Below are 3,169 nucleotides of genomic sequence, written 5' to 3' on the forward strand. Positions count from 1 at the left end.
ACCTCTTTTTTCCTGGATGACAAACCTTCTGTGATGAGGTGTGCCACGTAGAAGGATTTCCTGACTACTATGGCGATGTGATTATCAAAGGAGAGACTACTGTCCACCTGTGTCACAAGTTCTCTTATCACACTTTCGGTGTTAAGTAGTCTACCGCCTGTGTGGTAGTTCATGGGTACAGAGTTTTTACAAAAAGCCGTGACAATGCACTTTTTGGCATTGAGCTTGAGGCCATGGCTTTGACACCAGGCATCTGTCTCAGCGAGGACCTTTTGTAGGATGTCCACATCGTTAGGAGTTTTGATTATGGCTCCTAGTTTGCAGTCATCTGTGAACTTTGTTAGCCAAAGACCTTCTATGTTAGCCTGTACTTCAGAGAAGTAGATACCAAATAGGAAAGGACCTAGGACTGAACCCTGAGGTACTCCATGTGTCACTGGTCTGAAATTGGATTTAGAGTCTGCTACTTTCACAGTGTGGGTTCTGTCAGTGAGCCAGTTGGCAACCCATCTTGTGACATAGGGATTTATACCTAGTTTAGTGAGTTTGTCTATAATTCCAGAGTGGAGGATGGTGTTGAAAGCCTTGGCGAGATCTAGATAGGCTGTGTGAACCACCTTACCCTCATCTACGGGTCATCAGCATAAGTTAATGTCCTTATGTATGTCTCTACTGTTAGAGCTGCAGATTATTTGTATCTCTCTACTGTTAGAGATGCAGTTCATTTTCTATCCTCCACTAGGACATATTGCATCATACAGGTGTTCTATCCTTCACCAGGATGCATAATATGATGCAGGTGTTCTATCCTTCACCATGGTACATGACACCATATAGGTGTTTTGTCCTCAGTAAGGACACATGACATCATGCGGATGTCACTTTGTGGTCATTATCAACAGAAAACAGACCATGAAAATGGATTTTAAATAAGGAGCTCCCCTACTGTTCCAGGGTCTTTTTTAATTTTAGCATAATCCATATATTCCTGTGACAAAGGACAGGACATACAATGACACTAGTGTCTATTCACCTGTAAACCATGTTTATTATGGTGATAGAGGGAAAAGAGGGAAGAATCAAGCCTCTTCTGGTGGTTTCCTGTTAACCCATGAACACCATATTGTCCTCCCTGAAAGATTAAGAGAGATAGAGACAGAGAGAGAGAGAGAGAGATATGTTGGCTTGATAGTGTGGGGGGCCATGTATCCATCCACAATTCCTGTTTGCCTAGCTCAGTTAGTGAATATGTGTCAGACAGTAGCTAGGTGTGATAGAATCAAGCAGTTAATAGACTCATTCCATTCTCAGAGACCTACAATTGCTGTTTGACTGTCAGCTGATGGAAACATAGAGGCATACGCAAGCTGCTTAAAGCACATGGATACTTTAAGAATAAATGGAGTGGGAGTATTTTAGCACTTGTATGGGTTCTCCATATGCAGAATTACCAAAGGGAAACAACAGGGTATGATTTAAAAAAATATGTTATACACAAACCAGAATATCATAGCTCAGTGCTGCCCAGCCCTTGCCCTATGTAACTGGGCAGTACATGGGAGGAGACTCATGGGTAAAGGATTAGCAGCAGGCAGGGATGGGTCAAACCAGAGGACCGAGGAGGTATACAGGCTTTAGTGAAACAATGCAAGTGCCAGATACTGTTTGAGATTTTCATCCACAGCAGACCACCCAACTATCAAATTCTGCTCCCATACACCAGTCCTCACTTTCACAACCAGAAGTACAACCAGAGTTCCAGTGTTACAACATATATCACAAGGTGTTTGATACAAACATTGCTGGAGGATATTTAAAAGAATGGTAGCCCTAGACCACCTACTACTGTTGTATGAAAGGAGAGAGGGTTAGCACTCCCCTTGATAAGGATGGAAGAGGTCCTTGTGGCCTTTACAACACATATATGGTTAAGGCATCGCCACTTACACAGACGTCTGTCCCTGTCAATCATTGCATGCCACAGACACCACAGATCCCCTTATTGCCTCTCCAGGATCTTTTATACCTCTCCTAACAACACACATCTGCGCTCAGTCAGCTCACCCCCACTCCTCGTACTTTACTGCTCACTGAGGTGCTGTGCACTTTGCAATAACTAGCCATATTCTTAGCATAAGTTATTATCTCTCTTTACAGTACACTTGGTCTGCCTTTATCATCACAGCTCAGGCCCCCTAAGCAACTGCAACATTGCCAAATAAAACTACTGCTACAGTCCGGTTTCTTCCTACAGTTATTTCAAGCCAAGAATAACACTTTTATTAATAAGGATACCCACCAGAAAAGTCTGCATGGGTGACTGGATGTTTACAGTTATTATTATTATTACCAGATTTGGTCCTTTAATAGTTATTTTTCAAACATTGTGACTAGATGTTTACAATTCTTTTTAATAGCAAATTTGGTACTTTTACTAGTTATTTTTTAAACATTGTTTTAGCCAGTGTGCACACCTGAAAGGGCTCTCCCAAACCCCAGGCAACTTATTGCTTCATCTCTCACCACTAGGTGGCCAGCTAACATTATACTTGCTCTATCCTGTCCCAAATAATTCTGCCTCCCCACTGCAAATTCTGTAAAGTAAGTCTAATACCATTTACTTGGTGTATTTTGTCCCCAAATAGATTTGTCTTCCTTTGTTGATTTACTTACATACCAAGGCCATAAAAGTATTGTTTCTGCAACTATCTGGTTACACACCTTCCTTTCTGCCTTTACCTCTTCCTTGCTTTCTCCTGCCTTCACTTACCTTACAGCTCCAAGGTTTCCACTTCTCATACTGATTGTTTTTTCTTTGCACTCATCTCTGAGGGGGACCAGCCCTCTCCGTTCGCCCTCACTACACTCGGGCTCATTCCACTGCCCTACCCTACCCGCTTCTCCACCTATCCACCCACCTGTGGATCACCTAGACTTATACAGACAATAACCACTCCACCTAACTTCTCCAAATCAGCAATAACCCTCTGTCTGCCAGTCACACCTCAATTAACCAATACACTATTTGTAACACTCCTCCCTCCCCTCACACAACTCAGTCCAACTGTCCTTAATCACTGTACTCCCATCACACTACACTAACAACCCTCTGTCCCTACATCTTCTTTATCACACCATCAAGCTAACCTAACATTCCAAAACAAAGAAT

At 42.5% G+C, this 3,169-nt stretch overlaps 1 non-coding gene across 1 annotated transcript; it reads left to right on the top strand.

Moving 5' to 3' along the window:
- The first annotated feature begins 1,845 nt into the window (after positions 1 to 1,845).
- LOC122812564 lies at positions 1,846 to 1,971 on the top strand. Its single transcript, XR_006366531.1, has one exon. It is a non-coding gene; the product is annotated as a U6atac minor spliceosomal RNA (small nuclear RNA).
- The last annotated feature ends 1,198 nt before the right edge of the window (positions 1,972 to 3,169 follow it).

Source organism: Protopterus annectens, chromosome 9.part0, assembly GCF_019279795.1.
Source record: "Protopterus annectens isolate FY-2018-M chromosome 9.part0, PAN1.0, whole genome shotgun sequence".
NCBI classification, from domain to species: Eukaryota; Metazoa; Chordata; order Ceratodontiformes; family Protopteridae; genus Protopterus; species Protopterus annectens.